Below are 14,890 nucleotides of genomic sequence, written 5' to 3' on the forward strand. Positions count from 1 at the left end.
GATGAGTTGAATTTTTTTTTTTTTTTTTTTTTTTAGATATGGAAAATGGTAAAGCAATGCAAAGGCTGCATAGGACAGGGTATAAATTTGAAGATTAGAAAAGAAAAGCAATAACAAACAGGAATATATGAGAATTGTTACCTAATGATAGTATTTGGCTGAAGGGATGAGGAGGGGAATTTAGAAAAGAAAGTACAGCATGGAATGAAGACATGAAGAACAAAGTCAGCAAGATATATAAAGATGAAGGAGTAGAAATGGAAAAAAAGCAAATATAAATAGTAACAGTAGGACAGGAGAAAAGAGAATACGTGATAACAGAAATGAAGGTGGGTTGGCGTAAAATAAGAGGGAGGGGAGTAAAAAATAGACCGAAAAGAGAGGTAGTTCAGGAGGATGAAGATGAAAAACAGAGTTCAGGATTCATAAGAGGTTAGCTTGAGGAAGAATATTAGAGAATAAAGATACAAGGCCGTGTAGGTCAGGTGGAACCAAATAAACATACATTTTAGAGGAAGATTTAAGTAAAGAAGAGAAAGTGGAGAATTACGAATAACAAGTAAAATCAGAAAAAGGAAAACAATAAAAAGAGGATGTGGAGAAAAATAAGCTAAAGTGTTCATGGCGAAAAGTGGAGATATAAAGTAACATATGAAAGCAGAATAAAAAGGTCGACCAATGAATGAAGTTAGATAGGAAAATATTAATCATGATATTTGAAAAGGTGGTAATATATGGACGACAATGTACAGAGTTTATATCACGGAGGACGGTCTGAAAAGGATTACTGTACTTTAGTGAAGGAAGAATGGGAAAGATTCGGAATAAAATTGAAAAGCTATGAAAGAGGAAGACGATGAAATACAAAATAAGTTCTCTAAGCAGCAAGGGGAACATACAGAATAATAATAATAATAATAAGGATAAAATAAGAAAGAGGAAGGTAAATCTATGAAAATGTATGCATGGATACGATGACATAAGATGGCCAAGCAGTGAAGGGAATACACAAACAAGTTAAAAAAAAAGGATAAATTTGAGAAATGCATGGATGCATAAATCTAATATGTGTGTGGGGGGGGAGTCGATGAATAGCAAATTTTTTAATCTAGCCACTTTGGTATCAAGGGAAATGAAGATGAATAAAACGACGCAATGGTAGCTGATACAGATGGATCTAATCGAGATAGACAGTCCCGCCCGTTACCGAGTGAGTGCCGTGGAGACAAATTCAACAGCCTGGTGGCAGTTAAAACAATGAAGAATATACTAAATGATATGATATGAGATAAAAAATGAAGCACGTTAAGTATAAATTAGTCTATCGATAGTCAGAATGGTAGTTAAAGTATCAACCGACACAGAAGCTAATCAAGAGGTACCCTGGAAATAAACTGAAAAGTCTGGAAGGATTTAAGATATGAGGTACAGCTTTATAAATAGTAAAAAATTATCTACCAGGTATTGATAAAGTTGCGTTGAATACAAAAAAGGAGGAATAGTAGGATGAGAAGGGGAAGAAAAAGGGAACAGAAATAGAAAAAGAGACAAAGAGGAGTAGGAAAGAGAAATGCTGGAGAAAGAAGAGGAGAAAAACGAAAAGGACGAAGAGGAAGAAGAGGAGAAAAATGAAAAGGATGAAGAGGAAGAAGAGGAGGAGAGGAAGAGTAAATAAATGAGGAGAATTGAGAGAGGAGAGAAGCGAAGGAGAGGAAGAGAAAATATATAAACAAAGTAGGAGGAAAGAGAAAGGGAGAAGGGGTAAGTAAAAAACACAAACAAACAAAAGAAATCAGAGGAAGATGATGATGATAGGTTATGAGTAAGAGGAAGTAGAGGAGGAAGAGCATGGGGAAGCGAAGGAAGAGAGAGAACAAAATGAGGAGGAGGAAAAGTAGTAGTAGTAGGAAGAGGAAGAGGATGAGGAAGAGGATGAGGAAGAGAATGAGGAAGAGGATGAGGAAGAGGACGAGGAAGAGGACGAGGATGAAGATGAGGAAGAGGCTTAGGAAGAGGATGAGGACGAGGACGAGGACGAGGAAGAGGAAGAGGATGAGGAAGAGGATGAGGAAGAGGATGAGGAAGAGGATGAGGAAGAGGATGAGGATGAGGATGAGGATGAGGAAGAGGAAGAGGAAGAGGATGAGGAAGAGGATGAGGAAGAGGAAGAGGAAGAGGATGAGGAAGAGGAAGAGGATGAGGAAGAGGATGAGGAAGAGGATGAGGAAGAGGATAAGGAAGAGGATGAGGAAGAGGATGAGGAAAAGGAAGAGGAAGAGAAAGAGGATGAGGAAGAGGATGAGGAAGAGGATGAGGAAGGGGATGAGGAAGAGGATGAGGAAGAGGATGAGGAGGATGAGGAAGAGGATGAGGAAGAGAATGAGGAAGAGAGGATGAGGAAGAGGATGAGGAAGAGGAAGAGGAAGAGGAAGAGGGAGAAGAGGATGAGGATGACGATGAGGATGAAAATGAGGATGAGGAAGAGAATGAGGAAGAGGATGAGGAAGAGGATGAGGAAGAGGATGAGGAAGAGTATGAGGAGGAGGATGAGGAAGAGGATGAGGAAGAGGATGAGGAAGAGTATGAGGAAGAGATGAGGAAGAAGATGAGGAAGAAGATGAGGAAGAAGATGAGGAAGAGGAGGAAGAGGATGAGATGGAAGGAAGGGGAGGAGGAAGAGGATGAGGAAGAGGATGGGGAAGAGAAGGATGAGGATGAGGAAGAGGATGAGGATGAGGAGGATGAAGAGGATGAGGAAGAGATGAGGAATGAGATGAGAAGAGGATGATGAGAGGAAGGAAGAGGATGAGGATGAGGATGAGGATGAGGATGAGGATGAGGATGAGGATGAGGATGAGGAAGAGGATGAGGAAGAGGATGAGGAAGAGGATGAGGAAGAGGATGAGGATGAGGAAGAGGATGAGGAAGAGGATGAGGAAGAGGATGAGGAAGAGGATGAGGATGAGGAAGAGGAAGAGGAAGAGGACGTGGAAGATGAAGAGGATGAGGAGAGGATGAGGATAGGAAGAGGAAGAAGGATGAGGAGGAGGATGAGGATGAGGAAGAGGATGAGGAAGAGGATGAGGAAGAGGAGGATGAAGAGGAAGAGGAGATGAGGATGAGGAAGATGAATGATGAAGAGGAGGATGTGGAAGAGGAAGAGGATGAGGAGAGGATGAGGAAGAGGATGAGGATGAGGAAGAGGATGAAAGGATGAGGAAGAGGATGAGTGGTGGAAAAGAATGAGAGGAAGAGGAAGAGGATGGAGAAAGAGAGGAGAAGAGGATGAGGATGAGGAAGAGGATGAGGAAGGAGAAAGAGGATGAGGAAGAGAATGAGAAAGATGAGGAGAAGAGGATGAGGATGAGGATGAGGATGAGGAAGAGGATGAGGAAAAGGGAGAGGATGAGGAAAAGGGAGAGGATGAGGAATAGATGAGAAGAGAATGAGGATGGGGAGAAGAGGATGAGGATGAGGAGAAAAGGATGAGGATGAGGAAAAGGGAGAGGATGAGGAAAAGGGAGAGGATGAGGACGAGGAGAGGATGAGATGAGGAAGAGAGGATGAGGAGGATGAGGGAGGATGAGGATGAGGAATATAGGTAATAGAGGATGAGGAGAGGATGAGGAGGAGGAGGTCTGGAGGGCAGGAGGAGAAGAGGAGGAGGGATAAAGGAGAAGAGGAAGAGGGGAAGAATAGAAGAGAAAAGAGGGGAGAGGAGAGAAAGGATGATCTAAGAGAGAAAGAGGATGAGGAGGAGGAGGAAGAAGAGGAGGATGAGAAAGGGGAAAGAGTGAGAGGGAGAATGTCGGGAGAGAGGAGAAGGAGGAGGAGGAGGATATAAAATAGGAAGAAGAAAAGAGAAAAAAGAAGAGAAGGAGAGAAAGAGGAGTAGTGAATAGAGGGGGGAAGGAGGAGGAAGAAGAAGTAGAGGAATGGAGAGGAGGAAGTGAGAGTCAGAATGAGTCACGAGAGAAAAAAAATGAAAGAGAAATTCAGGAGGATGGATAGAAGAATAAAAATAAATGAAGAGGAGACGGGAAAAAGGAGAATTGGAGAAAGGAAGTAGAGGAATGCGGTAAGAAAGAAAAAGAAGAGGAGAGGGGGAGGAGGAGTAGGAGGAGGAGGAGGAGGACGAGAAAGAACAGATAAGGGAGATCGTGAAGGAAGAAAAGGAGGTAAAGGAGGATAGGAATAAAATGATGAGAGAATTGACAGAAGAATTAAAGGAGGAGGAAGAAAGAGAAGGACGAGAAGCTACTTGTATCGATAACCAAGGAGAATAGAGAACAGAAAAATGAAGAAGAACAAGATGAAAAAAAGACAATTGAGAAATATGACGGAAAGAAATCGATTAGCACGGAGGCAGAGGAGGAGCGAGCAATGTCAATGTAAAGTTGGGGTCAGTACAAAAAGAAAGAAATATTGATAAGAGGATGACGCATAATGAGAAACCGCCATTTTGTGCACAGCATTTAACAAAATGGCCGGTGAGGGACTCAAGCATGCGTATATTCAGAAAAGGGCCAACAACATAGATTAATTTACGGCCCTGCAGTAGTCAGTGGTGTTGGTAGAATTTTAATGTTTATATATTCTAATTTTAGACTTATTTGAAAAGCACACGATAGCATAAGATAGCCAAGCAGTAAGGAGAATATATAAACAAGTTTTTAGAAAAAGAAGGATAAACTTAGGAAAATGTATGGATGCATAAAGATGTGCATTGTAATAATGGATGTTTACAAGTAATAATTCTAATATATGTGTGTAGGGGGGGCGATGAATAGCACTTTTTCTTTTCTTCTTCTTCTTCTTTTAGGGGTCATGTCTTGTATTTACTGTATATCTAGCCACTTTGATACCAAGGGACATGGAGGTGAATAAAACAGCATAGTGTTAGCTAGAAGATTAAGTAAAAGGCCACCTGATATAGAAGGATCTAATTAAAATATACTATCCCTCTCGTGTGAGTGCCGTAGCTAAATTCAACGGCCTGATAGCAGTTAAAATAATGAAGAATATACTCTTAGCCATTGGTTTAGAGGGTTCATGACATGACAAATGAAAATGATCTGAAAATGGTATTTTATGCTCCGGTTAACAGTCTAGTTACTGTAGTCACAATCTTTCTTCACAAGAAGATATATAAAGGAACATGGCTACATCCAGATGGTCACACATGGTGAGTTGGGCTTATTTATGTGCATAATAGAATAGTTTTCCTAAGACTACGGAGAATACAGCTTTTTAAAATCTATGTATATGAACTACAAAAATAGACCATAATCAATGTTAACTTAAGATTAAGTATGGGTGGTGTACATGGACGAATATATAAAAATATTTGCATATATGACATAACATACACTGAGGCGCATAGTGGTACTGCGGTTAAAATTCAAACATAATGGGTTATAGTTTCTTATATTAAGCAAAATATGTGTAAAATCTACACATGCATTAAAAAGTTACGTACTTTATATCCAAACATAGATCAAACGTGTGGTCCATATGTTATACCATAATTCGACCCAATGATTTACATACATTTTAGACACAAATAAATTTGACGTTTACAAAATTTAAGCAAATAAAGTGATTGAATATCAGATACTATGGCCATTTCACATTCTTATGAAGTAGTTTCTATCAATAAGTGATACACTGTTTATCACAAACTGATTGGGAGACAAAGTTCAGAGTTGAAGATTTTGAATTTTATATTATTTTACTTCCATACCTGTCGATGAAGTAATTCTTACATTCTAAGCCCTAAGCAAGCAGTCACCCAATTGGGTGATATAATTACTAATAACGCTTTTATTATGTAGGAGCTCCCTTGTGGTAAAATAGAACTATTTATGTATAACCAAAATCGCAGCGAAAGAACTATTAGAGATAGCTTTAATAATTTGAATGTGATGTGGTTTCCTTAGACCAAAATATGATCGCTTGAAATATAGAAACTAAAAATAATTAAATACAGTGACCTAAGTTAGATTAAAAAGATTTAACCGTCACAGAGATTACCTTTCTGCTTGAAAAAATGCTGCTGTCAAACCGATATAACCGTAGGGTTACCTAAGTAGAAACCTATATTCTTTTTATATATATACGAGAATCCCCCCCCCCTTTATTAGGTAGTTTGCGCAGTGATAACGGGGGATAGGACTTTGGGAATTCTGTAATATCTATGTTAATTGTGCAGATTCAGAAACTCTATGTAGCATAACTTGCACAAGTTATTTTATAAAACGATTGCAGCTAATGAGCACAAGTGTCCAAGTTCACAAACATAAAAAGAAACAGTTTTTCTTCACAACGCAGGAAGCATAGTCTATATTGCTCAATAGAATGGAGACAAAATAATTCCACTGAGTAAAGGATGCTACTTAAATTCGGACAGTTTACAAAGGAAAGTCAAATATTACTAAACAAAAGACATTTATTTTCCAGGTTGATTTTTAACGGTATAAGACGAAAAGAAATTAATAACAAATACAGATCTGCATTCAATATATTTCAAGAGAAATTTAGCCACACATGAAAATCACGACAATAAACAGGATGTACATTGAGTAAATGGTGCATTCAAATTTTAAGATTCAGATGAATAAGGTCCTAACCAGTAATATGTATCAAATGGTTGCTTTGTTTAACTAGCATATTTTGGCATCTTTTATTCTTTATTACTTAATGTTAATATTTCTTTCAGCGCTTAACTTTATTATCGCATAAAAGGTCTCCTATCGTCATGCTTTGTCACTTAACCAATTATAAGATCTGATACAAGTATTCATTACTTATCCATACTTCCATGGCTCAATATCTATAGTCTCACTTCTGTCTTCACTAAGGTTCCCAAAATCTTCTCTATGAAAGCCATGGATAGATTTTTTTTTTTTTTTTAACAATCTCACTGTAGTTTCTGATACTCCTCGTAATATCAACCATTTATTTGATTCAAAATGTTCCTCTTTTTCTTGGATACCCTGGATGGAAGGAACCATTTATTTAATAGTCACTGTTTATAACGAAGGTTCCCAAAATCTTCTCTATGAAAGCCATGGATAGAAGAAACCTTCTTCCTTTTTCTTCTTCCTTTTCTTCTTCTTCTTCTTCTTCTTCTTCTTCTTCTTCTTCTTCTTCTTCTTCTTCTTCTTCTTCTTCTTCTTCTTCTTCTTCTTCTTCTTCTTCTTCTTCTTCTTCTTCTTCTTCTTCTTCTTCTTCTTCTTCTTCTTCTTCTTCTTCTTCTTCTTCTTCTTCTTCTTCTTCTTCTTCTTCTTCTTCTTCTTCTTCTTCTTCTTCTTCTTCTTTTTCTTCTTCTTCTTCTTCTTCTTCTTCTTCCTTCTTCTTCTTCTTCTTCTTCTTCTTCTTCTTCTTCTTCTTCTTCTTCTTCTTCTTCTTCTTCTTCTTCTTCTTCTTCTTCTTCTTCTTCTTCTTCTTTCTTCTTCTTCTTCTTCTTCTTTCTTCTTCTTCTTCTTCTTCTTCTTCTTCTTCTTCTTCTTCTTCTTCTTCTTCTTCTTCTTCTTCTTCTTCTTCTTCTTCTTCTTCTTCTTCTTCTTCTTCTTCTTCTTCTTCTTCTTCTTCTTCTTCTTCTTCTTCTTCTTCTTCTTCACATTGCTTCTTATTCTTCTCATTTTCTTCTTTTTCTTCTTGGAGAGTTTATTGTCCAATTAGAAAATTAATAAGCTTTACTTCTAGTATGAGAATGCTGTCTTATGTTTTAGCTAACAATCTGGTTACTGGAGATATAATGTTTCTTCACTAGAAGATACGTAAACGAACATGATTGATCCGAATGATCTAACTTGTAATAAGATTAACCACATAATGTTACACCGAAAACAAAAACAGGCGTTTATGTATGTGAGAAGTTACAAAAGGGTGATTGTGATAGACAAAAAAAATAGTATTATCAGTAATCAAGGCGATATTGAAGACCAGAAAGAATAATAATAGCAGAAATCAGATTTTTTATGGAAAAAAAAAATATAGAATAAAAGTAGGTTAAAACAGCATATGAACATGAGATGAAAAATGGATACGAAATCTGAGATTCGATGGAAGAAGAGGACGATGACGTGGATGAACACCTTATAGAATCATAGAAGTAGTGAGACGAACATATGAAGAAACTGTTGTATATATGCAGGGAAGAAGGAACGAGGATTGATAGGTAGCAGAATGTAGAAGGTCAAGCCATGAGAACAGAGTAGCCAGGGAAAGGTGGCTTAAGGATATGAATAATCACGAACTTAGGGAAGAGGTCAGATGCAAAAGAAGAATATCTACGAGACCATTTTGAAAAAAAAAAATAGATAAGGCTTTGGATGATAATGAACAGCGTACAAGTGATAACACCCGAAAACATTTCTAAAAGATTGAAAATGTAAAGAAAGGGTTTCAAGGCCGGAGTAGTATGCTGAAAAGAAACAACAGTGAAACGGAAACACTACTTCAAAGGACCTCTAAATAAATCAGAACCGAACATTCCTATTCTAGAAGGGAGAAGTAATATAGATAAGGACAAAGAAGGCACACCACCCCTACTATGGAAGAAATGACAAATTCTATCAAAAGTCTGAAAAGGATTAGAATACCAGGCTGTGATAACATCCCAGCAGAAATAATTAAGGCTGGAACAGAGACTTTAGAGAAAAGAATATATATATTGATGATAAAATTCTATTAAGAGTCTGAAGAGGATTAGAATACCAGGCTGTGATAACATCCCAGCAGAAGTAATTAAGGTTGGAACAGAGACTTTAGATAAAAGAATATATATATTCATAATACTTGTATGAAAAAAGGAGAGGTATCAAAGGAATAGAGAAAAACTTTTATCATCCTAATTCATAATAAGAGATAAAAACAAGAAAACAAAAACTACAGAGGAATAAGCTTACTATGCATTTTGTTCAAAGTATATAAGATTATGTTACAAAGCCGATTAATCTTCCATTACAAAAGCTAAACTGGGAGTCTCAGTGTGGTTTCTAAAATATAATAGCCAAGATGGACCAAATTTTTACAGGGAAATATCACAAATATTATGAAAAAATCCAGGTATTTGTAGACTATAAGCAAGTCTTTTATAACATACACTGGGACTCAGTGTGGAAATCTATTGAATAATTTGAGGTCCATAGAACAACGATAAAGCTAATTAAAGAATGATATATATATAGTGAGTATACATTGAAAGTGGGAAAATCTCTTCTACCACATTTTAGAGTCATCAGCGGTTAGACTAGGGTGCATTTTATCACCTGTACATCTAGTTTTAGAGCGGGTTATCAGAGGATGCGGACAAGGACAGGGGAGCCAGACTTAGTAAATGCATAGTTGGTAAGCTGTCATATGCAGATGATGTGGATATATTTGGAGAAAAACCTAGGTAGTCAAAACATAACTGAAATCTTAGTAGAACATGGGAAAAATATGTGATTCGAGTGAAATGGCTTGAGGAAATTAACGGATAGTCCCGATAAAAAATATGATCACTGGAAACGTCGAGAAATTAAGATATATGTACATAAGTTTATAACATAGATGAGGAAAATTAAGAAAGAATATGAACTGCATGTTGAAGTGTGCATGTCTTAAATTACCGTACAAAAGTAAGCGTATACAACGTAATCATTACATCGGTTATGTATGAATGTGTGGTGTAATTTTTAACTATACAAAAAATAATAATGTCTTCCAAAATGCAATACTATAGGGCATACTTCGACGAGTGTATGATACAGAAGAAGGTTGGTGGAAAAGATGACATAACAAAAATATTAGAAAAATGATCCATACAGAACAATGTAAAAGGTAGAATGATAATTCGGCAGCCCACATGTCTAGGATGGATGATGAGGACATAAACAACTGTTGAATGAATATGCTACCGGTAAAAGACCCCTAGGAAGCCCAATATAGAGATGGAATGATGGCACCATGCACGACATCAAAGAGTGTTGAGAAGAGGCAGAATGGCCGGAAATTGTCTACGATCAAAGAATGTGGAGAGGCTAAAAGAAAGAGGCCTTAAAGCCCAAATGCCTCAGGAGCGAGTGAGTGACAGTATCATTCATGTGTGTTGTTGGACAATTTTATAAAATATATGTAATCGACAACTGCCAACAAGCCTATCATAAGAAACACCATGTGAAGACGGAGCCCGTATTAGTACGACATTTCGCTTGTTACAGCATTATAAAGTACATAGTCGTGAAACACAATACTTTAAGAATATGAGTATATAGTAGGACCTGGGGGGACGGGGGAAGGTCATTGAAACCTGGGGATGATTAAGAAAATAGAGAACAATTGTCCGAAATGCAGGATGGACAACTGAGCAAAAAAAAAAATGAGGTATTGGGGTAATTTGTCCATTATTAATGGACAATAGCACACGTGAGGAAGCAGGATGAAGAAGACAGATAGGTACACCTTTCCAAGATTTTGTTTACCATTGAAAACAAAGGAATCAGGTGGGGTGAAATTAGAAAAAAAAGAAAAAAAAAAAGGATTTGTTTGATCTTATTGGATCCTTGGATGACGACAACTTGTGGATCAGTGGTTGCCTTTTCCCAGTCTGTCATGTGATAGCTACTGTTTCTGTGAATAGCACAAGCTTTGGTGGTGACATCATGTTGGACATAATACCGGTGTTCTCAAATCCGGGTTTTTAGTCCGCATGCTGTTTCCCCAATGTAGGACGTGTTACACCTCGAGCACGAAATCCTAGACATCAGCTTTGCTATCAGGCTTCCTGTTCTGTAGATATCTATCTACGATTGCCCTATCAGACTAGCACACTCCTTCCGAATTGTTGGATTTCGGTGTTAGGTAAGATTGGCGGCAACTTCGCTGACTGATAAATCTTACATTGGACAATGCACGCGACCTGGTTTGAGGACACCGGTACAATGTCCGACATGTGACCACCATATCCTATCTACAAACCTAAGAAATTTTTTGAAAACGACCATCACCCACGAACTGAAAAATACCGAAGAAAATAGAGGCTTTTTTAACATTTCATCCATCTGATTACTTTTGTTTCCAATCGTAAACAAAATCTTGGAAAGCTATACATAGTTGCTCTCCTCTTCATACGTGCATCAGTCCATGAACAGAGGATAAGTTACTCCCTCACCTCATTTTTTCCATTCCACCACATATGCCTTTGGCTATAATAAATTTTCTTCAATTAAGGTTCACTTTATTTCTAACTTTCTCTCCTACTGCATCTTCTCGTGAGTGTATTTAGAAAAGTTTTCATTACCAAAAATAAAGAAATAAAGAAATAAATAAATGTACAAATGGAAGTAATTGCAGAGCTAAAATATTCATCTCGATTGGCAAGAAACCTTCAGTTTGTATGCTACAATTCAGCATTAAAGCCCCTTTTTTTTATAACTTGTTCTTGTTATATTTCTAGAATAGACTTTTTTAAGTTTGTGATGGGGTTATATCACAAAACGAATTGTTTTCTGTGTACAAAAAGTCAAACCTCTCAGCTAGATATCTCCATAGAATATGTTATCTTTAACACTCAATTTATATTTTCATCTATATAATAAATCTGTTTTTAGTAATCTCCAACTATATAAGATTACCAGTTAAACCTTCCAGCACATCATTGATTTCAGACTTAGTGAATATATTACTTTTCAAGTTATTAATTGAATTAAGTCCATAAAAGGCAAAATACCAAAAAAGGACAGACTTTTTTTAAGTATCTCAACATTCACCAATGGTTTTTGAGACACATATCTATATCTCCTCATCATACTATACACATAAAACTCTACATATTGTCGGTTGTGATCCTCTAATAGGTAATACGTTATCAAATTCTATCTAACGATAGTTATACCCATACTTGACTCTGCGGTACAATTTTGGTCTCCATCCTATAGAATGGACATCAATTCACTAGAATCAGTATAGAGAAGAATGACCAAAATGATACATGGACTCAGAAATTTGCCTTACGAAGAGAGGCTTTGGCACCTTAACTTACACTCTCTGGAAAGAAGCACAGAGAAAATTTTATTTTATATATTTTTATTTTTTATTCTTTAGAAAGAACTTTAGAAGGTAAAAAAAAGATTATAACAACATATTGGTAGAAGAAAAGGAAAACATTTAAATAGTTAGAAAAAGTTAAATGTCATAACTTATCATACAACATATATGAGGAAACAATATACCGTACGAGTATGTTAGTGCCGGAGAGAAAAATCCATTTCGCATGAACACATGGAAATCTGCATGATATTCTGAAATTCATGTATAAGTAGAAGTATGGATAAATCAGTGTATTTCAATATGATTACTAACATATATATATATATATAATATATATATATATATATATATATATATATATTACTGTCAGATACTGTACTATAGCAAAGTTCATAAGAATTATTATTGTAGCAGGAAAGGCTACAGTGTTCCTCAAGCTCCCTCATGGTTCTTGTTTAATCTGTTGTGTATGTTGTATAAGTGTAATATTATTCTTGTGGTATTTGTTTACAGTAATAGGAAAAATAGAGTAGTTGGTAGTATTCAACAACACAACATTGTTGGGTGGCCACTGTTTTAGGCGGAAATTAAATGCAGTTCACATTATAAGACATTAAAACTAGTTGAAATTTCCGCCTGGTTTTAGCAAGTTACCTGGTCACTAATATTTGCAAAACTATAGAAATAAGTGAAATATACAACTACAAACTCTAAAAAATTAATACTTTTGTTAAAAAAATAAATCTCTGGTGTACAGAAGTGGTAGTTAAAAGAGATGAGTCACAATGCTATAGGAAATGTTTATGTACAGACTGCTCAGTACCTACTCGGTTTTGGGTCCCTTATTGCTCATTATATATATATAAACAACTTGGACAATGGAATTAATAGTGATGTTAATAAGTTTGCGGATGACACTAAAATAGAACGCCAAATTAGGTCAGGGGACGAAGCAGAGATTCTGCAGGATGATCTTAACAAACTGTTCACATGGTCGGTGAAATGCCAAATGAACTTCAATATCTCAAATTGCAGTGTGTTAAACGTGGAGCTACACAACCCCTAAAGCAGATATAGCTTAGATAAAAGAAAAAAAATAGAGAAAACTGAGTGCGAGAGAGACTTGGGAGTTTTAGTGATTCCTGACCTTAAATCCAGGAAACAGTGCATTAGCGCTAGGAATAAAGCTAACAGAGCATTAGGTTTCATTGCTAGGACAGTTACGAATAGAATTACAGAGGTAATTGTCAAACTCCATCTAGCGTTAGTTAGATCTATCATCGACTATGCGGTACAGTATTGGTCACCGTCTTATACAATGGACATCAATTCACTTGGATCAGTACAGAGGAGAATTACCTAAATGATACATGGGCTCAGAAATTTACCTTACGAAGAGAACCTTAGGTACTTTAATTTACACTCCCTGAAAAGAAGTAGTGTACGGGGTGATCTAATAGAGGCGTTCAAGTGGATCAAAGGCTTTAACAAGTGTGACACGTGCAAGGTTATCCTATTAAGACAACAGAGCAGGACTCGCAGTAATGGATTTAGATTTAAGAAGAAAATAGAAAAGGACTGTTTTAGTAATAGGGTGGTCAAGGAAGGGCACAGAATTAGTAACCAGGTAGTGAGCGCTGTAACTATCGGTTGTTTTAAGAAAAGGTTAGACAACTTTATGGTTGAGGATGACAGGTGGTAATGAACACGGAACTGCCTAGTGTAGGCCCAATGGTCTCTTGCAGTCGCCTTCATTCTTATACTCTTATATATATACATACATACATACATACATAAATACATACATATATATATATATATATATATATATGTATATATATATATGTATGTATGTATGTATGTATGTATGTATACATATATATTATAAATATATATATATATATATTCATACATATATACATGCATATATATATATATATAAATATATGTATATATATATATGTCTATATACATATATATATATATATATATATATATATATATATATATATATATATCAAAGAGTGAGATGGCGAGTGGTTGTGTTTCAGTAATCAGCGCCAAAGAGGTACAATCCCTACATAATAGAATTATTGCCTTGTAAAAGAATGTTGAAGGCCTTAAAGACGAGAATCGAGTTTTTCGCTCGAAGACCCAAAACACGGACGACAAACCATATTTGGAACCTGGGTGGAAAAAGGTGACAAATAAAACACGGGGGGAGGGTGAAAAATCATCACCAGACCCGCTTGAGTGCAGAATTTTTTTCAAAGCTCTCGTGGGTTTACAAGCAGAAACGAAAAAAAAAAAAAAAAAATGCAAGAAAAGGAAGATAAGTCGCTAGGTCCCTGCCCACAGGTAAGAAATCGGTTGTAGGAGATAGCCAGATGCGATATTTAGACAGGGACTTCTGCGACAAAGATAGAAAGCATAGAACACAAGTGTGCTTCCCCGGGGCGGAAATAGGTGATGTTAGAGACAGGATTGAAGAGTGTATAGTCGGGGAAGCTGTGAAAACCATCGTTTGTTTGAGTGCTGGTGAGAATGACATAGGTAAGTTAGGGAGTGAGGAATTGTTTGTGTGATTTCGGGATGCGCTAGATAAGATTAGGAATAATAGAAGGGTTCCTGTTGCATGTGGAATCTTTCCGAGGCGTAGAGTTGGAAGCATGTGGCATTCCAGGGCTATTGCAATGAATTGCAAGCTGGCAAAATATTGTAAGGCCAATAGATGAGCATTTGTTGACAACTGGGATCACTTTTACGATAACCGTAATCTGTGTACAAAGGACGGGATGCCCAGATAATTTCGGCTACTTGCTGCATCCCTTGAGCGAGAAATAGGCATCCTGAT

This window comes from Oratosquilla oratoria, chromosome 22 (assembly GCF_046742065.1).
Source record: "Oratosquilla oratoria isolate Oo_2021 chromosome 22, ASM4674206v1, whole genome shotgun sequence".
Lineage (NCBI taxonomy): Eukaryota > Metazoa > Arthropoda > Malacostraca > Stomatopoda > Squillidae > Oratosquilla > Oratosquilla oratoria.